We start from the raw sequence: 13329 nt of genomic DNA on the forward strand, positions 1-13329 counted from the left end.
GATAACCAATGCTCCTGCAGTCTTCCAAGCCCTTCCAAGCCCTACTGAACCATGTACTCAGGGTCATGTCAGGAGGGTCCTACAGAGATTCCTGGAGAACCACCTGGAAGTGTCATTTTTCGAATTTGTGGTCAGAGGATAAAGCATCCAGTTGGTCCCAGTGAAGGTCCAAGCAGTCACGGAATGGCCTCAGACCATATCACAAACAACTTTATTGTTTCCTCGGATTCTCCAACTTCTACAAATGCTTAATCGAGAATTAAAGCTCCATGGTGGTCTCCCAGTGGATCAGACGGTATCCCTGCACCTTTTTCTTCCAGAAGCTGTCATTTGCAGAAAGGAATAGGCAACCAGGAGCTGCTGGCAGTCAGTTTGGCATTGGAGGAGTGGAGACACTGGCCAGAGGGGGCAAAACTTCTCTTTGAGGTTTGAACAAATCATACAAATCTAGAATATGCATGCACTGCAAAGGGTTCAATTCTCGCTAGGTTTACTAGGCTTTGCTTTTTAATCACTTTCATTCCACTCTCTCCTACTGCCTAGGTTCCAAGAATGTCAAACCGGACACCCTCCTCTGGGTTTCATATGCAGTCCAAAGGTGAATAGAAGAACCAGGAGATGGAAATGGCTCTGTGGTGCATCACCTTTCATACTGTTACCTTCTTGGCCAAACAGCTGTTGTGGGTTGAATACACCCACAATACTGTTCCCTCTTCTGCCACTAGCCTGTCCTCTTTCGAGTGCTCCCAAGGATATCAACCCCAACATTTTCTGGACCTTTAAAGAGAAGCCAGTGTCCTCTGCCTCCAGGCTTTCATCAGATGCTACTACCACTGGTAGTACTGGCTCAGGGTCCACTCAACTCTTGTCTGGAATGGCCAACCGGCAGTGTTCCATCGCACCCCAATACACACCTGGTCAGTGGGTTTGGTTTCCAGTCCAGGATATACCTTTGAGGTTGGAGTCCCAAAAGTTGGCAACCAGATTCATTGACCCCTTCCTTATCTCCAAAGTCATTAACCCTGAAATGGTGCACCTGTGCCCAGGGCTGTCGCAGGAGGGGTGCCAGGTCCTGTGCGAACTTGAAATGCGAGGCCCTGCTCTTTGACATGGATGTGCAATTGCACATGAATAACAGTCACACGGACACAGCTATTGTAGTTCTACTGCACGCATAATCCCACTACAACATGTTTTTATCAAGTAGGATAATACAGCATAATCATACACATAGTCTCAGCTATGACTTTTTGTTATTTATTTCGAAGGGGGAAAAAATCAACTGTGCAATGAGTGGCTTTACATCAAGTCAGCTCAGTCACTTTATTATATTTCATTCATAATATGCGTTCGTTTTCATTACAACTATACACAACTCATTATTTACTGCACTGTAAGTCTAACAAATGAGATGGACTCACCATGCGTACATTGCACATAAACTGATCATGTCAGAGTCACTGTCCTTGCCTTCTTGTCCGCAAACTCAGCAAAAAGATCTTTATGATCCAGTTTGGGTGCAATGTCCTTTTCAATTGAGAGCAGGGGGATGCCCCCACAGTCTATCCTGTGACATGGAGGTGCGCAAATAGTTTTTATTAGTTTCAACTTTGAAAAGCTTCGCTCGCCCGATGCTACCGTTACTGGAAAAGTCAGTAGGATCCTGAGCGCAATCTCACAGTTAGGGAAAGTTCCTTCAATCCCTTTGAGGTAATGAAGTATTTTAAGTGCTGTAGTTGTTCCCTTTGGGATTATCTCTCGAAGGATCCTCAACGAGGTCCGGTGATTTTATATCCTGAGATTTGGACGTGCTCAGAGCATCACTCAGTCTTGTGCACTGTCTTTGCAGGTCAGTCTCCTCCATTTCACACAGTTTCGTCAGATCAAAAAGAAATCCAAACATGTTGCCAAACTCCTGCATTTGTATAAAACGGGTATGGAAAGCAGTGAGGGCCTGGTCCACTATCACATTAAAATAGTCCGTTATATACACCTGCTCTGGGTCTGAAGTATATTAATTTTCATTTTCATCACGCTTGCGTTTCACTCGCCGCGTTGCTTTTATTACAGGTTCAGTGTCCATATCAGAAGCAATCTCTGTTGCAATAGCTTTTGCAGACACAAATCCAGTGTCTCTGTATTTTTGCATGAAGTCAATTAATCCATCTAGCTGTGATAAGGCCAAGTCAAGCTGCATGTCCTTTGACTGGAGTATCTTACTGACGGTGTTCACAGCAAACAAAATATCATACCATATCACCATAGACATGATAATCTCAAAGCTTTGCATTTCATTAGCCAGTGACTTGGCTTCACTTTTAATTTTGGGGTCGTTACAGTTCTCTGACACTCCGAGCAAAGCATCCTTAATATCACTTGTTTTATAGCGTATTGCTTTTACACTCTCTACCAGACATTCCCACCTTGTTTCAGACAGAGGTTTAACCGTGAGATCCGGGACTTTTGCTTTGAGTATTTCCCATCGTTTAGAAGAGCCTGCGAATATGGTATAAAGTTGTTGTATAATACCAAAAAATGACATTGCTTTTGGACAGTATTTTGCCATATCTCCCAGTGTTAAATTCAGGTTGTGGCAACCACATGGCATGAAGTAAACCCGGGGATTGAGACGCAGAATATGAGCTTGGACTTCCTTTCATATTCGCCCCGTATCCATATCCTTGGCCCTGACAGTCATTTATGCTCTAGTTCCGCCAAGAGTGCATTTGATAGTCCCTTTCCAGTTTGGTCGTTCACTGGGATGAAGTCAATGAAATGTTCTTTTATATTCACTTTTAATGATGTCATATTGACAAAACAAAGAATCAGCGACATTTGCACCTGATGGCTCATATCTGATGTGCAACCAAGAAGCACAGAGAAATATTTTGCTCTCTTTGTGTCATTCACAATAGAGTTTTTGACGTTTGTGGCCATAAGCGAAATTAACTCATTTTGGATCTGGGGTCCTAGATAATGTGTATGAGTTTCCTTATTTCTTATGCGTCTGACATGTTCTTGCATAGTGGGATAAAATTTGGCAATCATCTCTATTAATCCCAAAAAGTTACCATTGTTCTCTTCATGAAGCTTTGAATTAGTTCCTCGAAATGCCAAATTATGCTCAGACAAATACTACACAGCTCCTAAAATGCGTGTTAAAACGTCCTGCCAGTGTGCCTCTGTTTATCTCTCTTTGATGTGACTTGTCTATAGCTGTGTGTGTATCTCATCTTCATTTTGTCTCCATCCATTTTGCGTCATGTGTGATATGATCTGATCGTGTTGTTTCAGCAGAGTACTCAAATGTCTCCAATCATTATTGCCATCATTAGTTAATTGTACTGTTGTTAAATAGTTTGCAACAAAAGCAAAATACAGAATCTGTTTTCTTCGAATAAACAGGCAAGTCTCTGCAAGCTTTTTCACCATTGGGCAACTTTCTTACATAGAAGTCATCAGAAAAGTGTATTTTTTCTTGATTCACAGGGAATCAATGCTCTTCATCCGGCGTTAGCAGGACCTCCTCTTCCAGGGCAAACTCTGATAAATTGTAATTTATCATGCGGTCCAGCTCAACTGAATTGGATCAGTATCAAAATGGCACAAGCCTCATTATAAAATATTTGTCAACCACAGCTGGTTATTTTCCTCATCCCTCACCTTTGACATTCCCATCCTGCTGTTGTTGTCCGCTAGGCTCTGCCACAGTGTCGATGTGGGTGATGCCAGTTGTTGCCACCACATTAGCATATTCAGACCCGCTAGCTTTGGGCATCTGCTCAGCCGCATCTCTGGAAGTGCTAATAAATGTATCTGGCCATCTCTGCAGTGACTTATGAAGTTCTTCCTTCTTTTCTCAGAACCCGATTCGTGCTTGCGAAATCGGTCGCGTTCTCTTGCAGCTGACATATTAGCTTTCCCCCTCTTTCTTCGTCAGTGAGGACGCATTACGTAATGACATAGCGACAATGAAAAACCTGCTTAATTTGTTGGATTTGTTTTTTAAAATTTAAAATAAAAAGTTTGTTTTTATGTGACCTTGACAGAGACAGATACATATATAACAAATGTATTTATTTAAAAAATATATATATATATATATATATTTTTTTTTTTAAAACCAGCAGGATTGCAAGTGGCGCGAGGCCCCCTAGTGGCGCGAGGCCCTGTGCAGTTGCACACTTCTCACAGTCCTTGCTATGGCTCTGCCTGTCCCTATCACGCCCCCTTGAGGATCCTTCTCACCTTATACATCTCCAACATTAAACCAGTCAAGGAAAGCTCTGTTTATTGAACTGTAATAACTATATTATGCAACCATCTACTTCAAACTCTTCTTTTTTAAAATATATATCTATTTGGGGCTTTAAGGTCTTCATCTGTATAGTAACAGGCATAGAGGTTGACAGGAAACAAGGAGAGACAGAGAGGCGCTCGAACCACCAGACCACCAGTGCGCGCCTCAAACTCTTCTTTAAACTATCTTTAAACTATCTACAGGGAATCTCCAAACAGCCAAAAAATAGATGCTTACTTATCTTTGGGGATCTCTAGCTATGCACATAGTTTTGGTTTGATTTGTTCCACTTTTTGAGATATCTGCCCCTGAGATTTCTGCACCCATGAGCACAATAAGATGGAGATCAATGGAGCCTCATTTATACTGTTTGCAGCATTGAAAAATGACTCTGTGTCACTTATATCAGATGACCCACAGACCTCACTGTGAAGAGTTTCCTACTGAAGGAATAGCCTCCATGAAATGGTTGACAGTGAGATATGTGGCCTGTTAAGGTTCATGGGCAGACTACTTCTTAAAAGAGACTTCTTATAAGATTATTTTAAATAGTGCTATAGTTTCTCCAAACATCAAAAACATTTATGGTGGGTTAATTCTTCTGTCAGTGCCCTTAACTAAAGGCACTGATATAGATCTGGAGTTGGTCCCTGGGTGCTGTACAGTGGCTGCCCACTGCTACTACATGAGATGGATTAAATGCAGAGATCAAATTTCACTGTACAACTGTTTGTGTGACAAACACCTTTAGGATTTATTGCAAGGTTGGCAACTGAGTGTATTTGTTTATTAATACGTACCTGAAGGCCAAATCTTGATGGGGCTCCCCTCAGTAGGCAGTCCTGAGTAATCAGAAGCCCTATTCTCATCACTACACACACACACACACACACACACACACACACACACACACACACACACACACACACACACACACACACACACACACACAAATACTGCAGTGACAGGTGTCAGTCAATAGTGCTGACTTCAGCAGGCACTGAGTCCACTATGAGTCTACCTTGCACTTTGTTGGCGCCCTTTCTCCTCCCTCAGCTCGCTGCACTGGCGCCTGCACCGAGGTACAGCAACGAACACACAATCATTCACCTCCTCAAAGCGCTCAGACAGCCACTGTCAGCATCGCAGTTAGTTCTCATGTGCAACTCTACACATTCTTGGATATTCTTCCAAACCCCTCTGGTGTCCCATCCAGTCTCCTGCTCTGCAAAAGCAATGTTATGAATCCAGGTGCAAAGCTCCTAATAAGGCAAAATCCTTTCAGGGGTCATGAGTGAGGAATGGAGGAGTGGGAGTCAGGTACTGTATATCTCCATACACATGCTCACCTGTGCTCCCTGTCATACAGTGGGTAAAGAAAGTGAGGAAAATGAGGATGCAAAAGGAAAACCAGTCTCCTGTCTCATTATGAGGTCAGTCTAGTGAACTTGAAGCTCCAACAGCATTCATGCAGTTGTACATACTGTTTTAAAAAAAAAAAAAACGCTTCCTCTCGGCAGCTGTAAAAAGGCTGATTTACAACCAAAGTGTCTTCTACTCGTCATTTTCTCCCTCATTACCTTATCCCTTTCTCAAGGACTGCTCTAGAGAATATACAAGCTCAAATAAGCTGTCCTGACCGGAAATCCCATTGCTCATAAATCACCTCCCAGGGCTACTGATCAGCGCTGCTTCAACACAGCATAAGGAGCATACAGTGGTGTGTGCTGCTGAGCTGGGCAGCGGCTATTATAAATCAAAGGAAGAGTACAGAGTATATTGCACAGGATAAAATACTGCAGGACACCGTGTCATAAATCTGGAAAATAATCACTGATTGTCTGTTAGCTGTGATATCAGACAATGAATATAGTGAAGTTATGGGAGAATAGACAAGGACTTGTTAACCTTCTTGTACAGCCTGAAATTATGGCAAGAACCTTTAATAATTTGAATTTTATAATGGATTTTGTCAGTACAATATTATACAGGAGCAAAGATAGAAGATTTCATACTTCTGTTGAGCCAAATTTTGTACCGTAAAAATGTGCTGTACTCAGCTAATGTGTTGGCCTATTAGATAATCAGGAGGGGAACATTGTCTTAATTCCTACCAACATTTTCCCTGTGCTGTGCAATTAGAATTACATGCCCCAGCCATACCTTCAGGTGTCATTGCTTTATAAAACATCCACAAATAGCTTCAGAGGAATTTTAGTTATATGTAACCCTTTTTGGTGTATAAGCAAGATAAAGACTCGGTTGGCTTTAATTTCCTTCATGCCTTTTAACGAGGGCCTACGGAGAAACCCTGCTCTGAATGCATTACAGAGCTATTACTTTATAAGGGAAATCAGCTCAGTATTAAATTCGAGCATTCAATTTGTCTCCAAGGCGATGGAGGGGGTTCAGGTTTAATTAAAACAAATCCCTAATACAACTTGTGTGATGTGAGCATCTAAGTCACTGATAGAATAAAAATTATTGTTGGAGGATTCGTCTTTTCACAGAATCTGCTGAATTCTTTGTAATTGAATTTGTCATTGAAATTGGTTTCATATTAGAGTGAATAAGTCATCAGTGCCAGGAAGTGACCATGTGGCACACAAACCCACAGTGAGGAAGATTCTCTCTCAGTCTGTCACAATCCTTTGAATGTAATCCAAGCTATTTTCAGTGGTAATCTGTTGTCTTTAAAGGATGGGGTGACATATTAATGCATGATATATCTATTTTCCAGTTACACTTATTAAACAGCCTACTTTTCTTTGGACAAATAATTATCTTACTGCCACCTTCCAATGCAGGGCTGCAGGATGTATTTTTAAAAGGGTATCATATTGTATTTTTTCAAAGATGTGTGCATTATGCATGTTAGAAACCCCTCATATTACACATCGAGTCCCAGATTAATCCTTCCAGAGATTAAACGTTGCACACAGATGGTGGGCAATGTTGTATCGTCAGCTGACCTGCTGTCATTGCTCTGTGATTATAAACAGTGCACCAAACATATCTGCTTGGATTACATAAAAAGCATATCAGGCTCTGAAAATAATAAATTCACAGGGAAAATACTGCACATGAATATTTTAGAGATTTCAGTGTTGAGTGGGGAAAAAAACATGGACAGTTAATAATATAGTGTTTATCCAAAATGTGGATTTTTTTTTAACCATAGTTTTGCAAACAACAGATTTTTTGCCATACTAGTGACTTGGCTCTGAGAGTAGTAGTGATTGTCTCTCAGTCCACCACTTTAGTCCAGACAGACATGCTTACACTAGCATGACTGTAGACTTTTTTCTTACTAACACCACAGACACTAGGCCTTCTAGTAATATGTTGGTTTCAGGTATTGTTCGACAATTGAAATTTACACATTTATTTTAGAGGCTTAGTAGACTGAGGGTTAGGTAATCTTGTGAAGGGGTTTGGGGGGCTGTAGGTTGTCATAGGGGTCCTCAGATTTCTAATATATAACCATCATCTATACTCTGTTATTTTTCCTCAAGACTTGTACAGTGTTGATGCTAATACAATGCAACAATGTAGGGTCAACAAATGGCTGTTTGAAAAGTTTAAAAATGCAAACAACATGAAGCCTAGCAGATCCAGGTTCTCTCTTCTATAGCAGTGGAAGTGTTAAGACCCCTGCTCTCTCATTAATCTCTATTGGCCTGTGTCACCGCTCAGAAAGAAAGGCGAGATTACTCCCATCCCTGGCCTCAGACTCTCATTTAGCCATATACTTCAAACCATTATTTAGCCATCATAGGAAAGCCACAAAACAAATGGTATTTACCTCAAAGGCCATATTACCTCGGGTGGGAGGGGAAGGATGCCAGGAGACAGGAAAAGGAAGTGGGATATAAACAAGAGTGTGAAACTCATCATGGAGAATTCACTTCATGGAAGTATCAGGCTGTCATCTGTCATCCAAGAACATGACAAACGGCTGAAATGAGCTGGAGAAGGATTTGACACAGATGTCTGACATCACCATCTAATCCTTCACCACACTCTGAAAATGCCACGATGGGATGAACTTGATTGCCATGGCAACAAACTCAGAAATAACCCTGCAGACCCTGAAAGCCTGGGTGATTGGTTTTGATTTTGATTGTGGTATTAAATCACCGCCTGCCTCCGCACCAAAGAATGACTGATTCTCAAATTAGGGCGCTGTTAATTAGTCACCCTCATGGAGACGGCCTGCAGTCTATCACAGTCCACAATCAAGAGCTTATACTTGCTTGTGTGGGTTTAACCTACAAGCTTCTTACACAGCTCAGCCAAAGTTTAGCCTCAAAAGTAACACTGATTAAATCTGCTCTAGCCTGCACAGCTCTGTCTATCGTTTGTTTTAGTGTCACAATGTCTCTCTTTGCTGGGTGAAATATCTACATCTGCTTAATGTTTTTTTTTCAGCTACAAGAGGTCCAGTCCAAAAGGGTGAAGTCAAGGTGAAAGGAGGAAAGATGAGTGTGTTAAGGGCTGGGTGCAGGCAGTGGGTGATACTGAGCTGCCCTCGAAGTCTGTGTGTGTGTGTTTGTGTTTGTGTGTGTGTGTGTGTGTGTGTGTGTGTGTGTGTGTGCATGTGCGTGTGTGTGTTGTATGAGTGATAAATCCCCACTTTGGGTGCCAGCCATGAGTCAGGGACATGTGATTAACTTTAGATAAAGGAGACAACAGTCTCCTGGCCAACCTGGATCACATCTCCTCGAGGAAATACAGACACAATTTATAATACAGGATGGAGATAATCCTCTACAGAATTGCTGTTATATTCATGAACACAACATACGACATGTGTTTAGAAATCGCTGTTTCAATATTGGGGTGGATGACTTTTGCAGAACTGTTCCTACAACACAATAAGAAAAAAACAGAATATAAAAACAGAAATTTGTGCAGACTTTGGACCAGTTAATAGGGGATGTGGTTAAAGTTAGGGTTTGGGTAAGTCCTCAGGAAATAAATGTAATTGGGGAGAGAGAGAGAGAGAGAGAGAGAGAGAGAGAGAGAGAGAGAGAGAGAGAGAGAGAGAGAGAGAGAGAGCCTTGAGCAAACGCAGGAACCTTTGTGCTTTATACAGATTATATCCACAGTTTAACAGGAGTCGTGATCTGGCCTCTCGATGCCATTCAGTGTCACCTTAATCACTTCTGACACACTTTTCATCACTGCCATGACTGCTTCCACCACTTATCGAAGAACGTCACAGGGTGGCGAATGTTGATTGACAGAAACTTTTGACATGTATTTTTAATTCAGATATCATTTTCCATATAACTACTCACTTTTCTCTTTTATCTTCAACCCTTCAGCCCTTGTATAGTGGCCCAACAGTTAATTTCCTGAACAGTAATTTAATTGGAGAGCTGTATCACAGATGTGTGTATGTAATATATGCATGAATAATGATGAGGCAAAGAGAGAAAGAATAGGGTTGCGTAACCTATTTTTGAATGCTCGAGTCTGTCTCCAAAACTGATACCAAGCAAACAGTGTGACACATGTATCTGCCTACTGAATGGGAATTAGACACACACAAAAGCACATCAAAGGGTGTGATTGAGGGGGTTTGTTCCACAGGAGATGAGTGAAAGAAACTCAGCCAGTCATTTCAGATGTGAATTACTTTCATCATCCGCACACATACAGCAGGCCATAATAATCATGTTACTGCGTTTACTTAATGGAAGAGAATTTTCCTGTTTACGGAGTCTTCAGGGATGGTAAATAGAGGCCACTTCTTTTCTTATTCATAGGTCGTGCAGCATACGTGGATGTAGGCTTGCTTGATTTTTGTCCTTCATGGAGCAGAGCCAAATCTTTGTCTGTAATGCTGCTTCACCTTTGATTTGATACTCTATAATTCTCACTGGCATTACACATTCCTATGAAAAGACAAACAAAAAAAACCCCAACAATGCTTTAGTCTATCTTCCTAGCCTTGTCTGTGGCATTCAGCCACAAGCTCATTTTCCTACCAGAGACGTAAATCGTAAATCTTTAAAAACAGGCCACAAATAGTTCACTTAATTAATAAAAGGCTCAGTCATTTCCTAAAGCAGCTGGGCGCTGCAGTGTCCAGCAAACATTACACAAATGGGAGTAAGTAATGCATTTGTTGGGGACTATTTTCAACAAAATAAACTAGTACTGAATTTTTTGAAAGAACCAGTATCCTCTCAAATTACAACATTAACTTTTGCACATGCCAATGTCAATAAACCATATGTACATTTAATTCTCTTCTTTTTAATCTTCAACAGCTCTTTTCATTTTAGAGTATATTTTACATATTTGTATTGGAAATTTCTTTTTTCCATTATTCACACTTTACTTGTGTTACTTGTAATTTCTCTTTCTTTGTATATTTTGATGGTTACGCATAACAACACCAATTCCTTGTTAATCAATCAATGTGAGCCGTTTGCACTTTGTGTGGAGACTTGGGTTAATGGATGGGTGTGTGGTGAGATCCTGTCCAACAGATATGCAATTAATGTCCCTGTTCTTATTATCTCTAACTATGATCATTTCCCAACCTCGCCCAAGTGTGTTTGCTGCCTAATAGTAACCACACCCTTACCATACTCCATTTCTCATAAGTACAATCTTTTCCCCTAACCTACTTAAGTTGCCGTGCAGAGATATTACAGAAAGCAAGCAATTTTAAATCGGTGCATTGGATTTAAGAAGAAAAAAGAAGTCTTTATAATGACATTATTGTCTGATGACTTGGAGGGAACATGTCAGCATTTTCTATTGTGCAGAAACATAAATATGGAAAATGACCACTGTCACAGAAGCTTTAAAAGAAAAGAAAAAAAAGAAGAAGCCGAAAACAAATGCTTCAACTGCACCGAGGCACACTTGATGTCCCGCCAACCTTGGAATACAAACTTTTTTTTCTCCTTTTCAGACACATTATTCCTGATATTAATAACCCTTTTAGCACAGATCTTCTTTGTTTATGATGGATATTCATTTCTGTGGGGTTTCACAAATAATTGGATCAGGGAGTCATGGGACACAGACTTCACATTTTCACTATTGTGCCACACTGTTCTAGTTTCCCATCAGGTTGGGTAATGGACCATAGTGAGTGGAAGCGGTGTCCCGTTTCAGGTCTTTCATGCCAACACAGGACCAGCCAGACACACAAGGCCTGATTCAGGGACTAAGAAAAGCAGGAAAATTGAGAGAGAGTGGGAGAACAACAGCCACTTCGAGAGAAGGAGGAGAGCAAGAGGGCTGAAAGAGGAGTGAGGGGAGACGCAAAGGCAGTCCCAAAGGCAGTGAAGAGGCAGCTGGCTCAGAGGTGTGTGTGTCCTATTTTTAGTTTCCCTCATGCACATCTCCAACTCAAACAGCTGCTGGAACATTTGCACACCAAAAGATTTCAGCATGGTCGTTCCTGCAGACAAAAAATAAAATAAAATAAAAAATCCATGCAACAGGAATTAAACTTTAGTCTGGCTCAGGTGTTTCAATTCTAATTGGCGCTCAAGACCCACCCCTCAGCCCTGCTTCCCTCAGGTTGCCTTTTAGTCAGGTTGAGTTACTTTTACACATGAACACAAAGGTGAGGTGTAGCGTAAAGTCACATGACCCAGAGGGCTGCAGATGCATACTGCCTGCAGCCTGACAATACAGCTGTAAATAGCCCACATCCCATGTGAGTAATGTATGGAGGGACACAACTAGCTGAGAGAGCAGTAAGAAGAGGTCATTTATGACGTGATGGGCCAAGGTGTCACCATGCTATCCACAAGAAAGACAGACATGCAATTTACCTTCTTTTGTCGGCTGCTGACAAAAGAGAAATAATATTTTTAGCATTCACTTAAAGAAACACTGAGACACTTTGACACTGCTCTGGTTACAAAATATTGAATTCATGACATGCTTTAGGAAATCTTAAGATCTTTCCCACCTATCTCAATAATGGCTCAAAGTTGAAAAGGAGCACCTACTTTTGAAAATACATTTGTGTTGCAGCAGAATAGAAGCATCCGACATACATTTGAAAAATAAATGAAAATGTCCCTGAGCCAAACCTCATTTAGGCAATGACTGAAACAATGTCAGAACTGCGATAATAAGCTCTTGCATACGTAGGTAGGGGAGCAACTTAGTGTGCTACCCAGAAGTAAAAAAAGAGGTTGTTTCATTTATTTATCAAATGTGAAATATTTATAGGATTCAATCTGCTGGCAGAGGAGGACCAGGCAGAACAAACTGTGGGTGGAAGAATCGCAAAGTTGCTTTATGGATGGATGTTAAAAAAAGCATCTGGTAGAGGGCTGTCGGCTGCTCTGCATACATTTACACCCTAAATTACATTCCCAAGCTTTCAGACAGTCATGACTGAATTAGTTGACCCGCAGTGATGGCACACTGCAAACCATTAACCTATCAACTGGACATTGTCTGTCAGACAATAGGCATGGACACCTGCATAAAAGGTGAGGCGCCTACATACACACACAAGCGAGCACAACTCAAAAAACTGCAGATGTTCCTGTTGAGCCAGTTTAACTGGAGTATGTTTAGACTCAAACACTGAGTGAAGCCTCAACTCATGTTTACTCTGTGTGAGAGAGAGAGCCGGCTTTTACTGAAACTAGTCAGCACGTCTTTCTAAAAAGAAACAGAAACAATAAAAAACAAGTCACCTGATCATCACCTGGGAACTTACTGAAACTGAAAAAAACAAGAAACAATAAAAAAAACTGAAACTGAAACAATAAAAAACAACACCTGATCGTCACCTGGGAACTGCTGAAAACATGACAGCTACTAACTTTTGTGTGGAGGATAGAAGTTAATTAAGTGGCTTTGATGCACTTAAAGCGCTGTTCGATTTGTGGTTAATCCTCATCAAACTGCTGCACAAGGATTATACACTTTGACTGACACCTTGTTAAAATTAAACTGCTGAAACACATCCTCATACACTCATGAGCACATCTGCACGCTCCACAGTTAAATGATCAAACACCGCTGCAGACAGA

At 41.1% G+C, this 13329-nt stretch overlaps 1 pseudogene; it reads right to left on the reverse strand.

Moving 5' to 3' along the window:
• Positions 1 to 1723: 1723 nt before the first annotated feature.
• LOC128362704 (uncharacterized) lies at positions 1724 to 3778 on the reverse strand (annotated as a pseudogene).
• Positions 3779 to 13329: the final 9551 nt, after the last annotated feature.

Source organism: Scomber japonicus, chromosome 8 (assembly GCF_027409825.1).
Source record: "Scomber japonicus isolate fScoJap1 chromosome 8, fScoJap1.pri, whole genome shotgun sequence".
Classification (NCBI taxonomy): domain Eukaryota; kingdom Metazoa; phylum Chordata; class Actinopteri; order Scombriformes; family Scombridae; genus Scomber; species Scomber japonicus.